This window comes from Lipotes vexillifer, unplaced genomic scaffold (genome assembly GCF_000442215.2).
Source record: "Lipotes vexillifer unplaced genomic scaffold, Lipotes_vexillifer_v1.1 scaffold1691, whole genome shotgun sequence".
NCBI lineage: Eukaryota > Metazoa > Chordata > Mammalia > Artiodactyla > Lipotidae > Lipotes > Lipotes vexillifer.
The window spans coordinates 1,121,464-1,121,804 of NW_006789046.1; the positions used below are offsets into that span (position 1 = coordinate 1,121,464).

General features: G+C 68.6%; 1 protein-coding gene across 1 annotated transcript in view; it reads left to right on the top strand.

The window, feature by feature from the left end:
* AATK (apoptosis associated tyrosine kinase) overlaps positions 1 to 341 on the top strand; it is a 16,221-nt gene that overhangs the window by 7,040 nt on the left and 8,840 nt on the right. The window lies entirely within an intron of this gene.

Consider the following 341-nt stretch of genomic DNA (forward strand, 5'->3'; position numbering starts at 1 on the left):
TCTGGAAGGTGGACCTGGCCGTCCTGCTGAGCCGGGGACCCCTCACCCCCCACCCTCTGGGCCTCACATGCCCCCCAAAGTGGGGTCCAGGTAGCTCTGCACCACTACCACCCGGAGGCGGCCTGGGGGAGGAAGGAGGTGGTTCCCCCTCAGAGACAGCGGCCGTCCGGGCTGGGATTCCACTGTACCCTGGGGGAGGGGGGCTCCCCCATCTGCCTGTGCTGCTCTGAGTCACGGAGGTTTTCCTGAGAGGCACCCCGGCCCACTCGGGGGGCTCACGGCCCTTGCGTCGAGTCCACGGCCTCGCTCGTACTTTGCTTTCGGGCCCCCCGACACACACA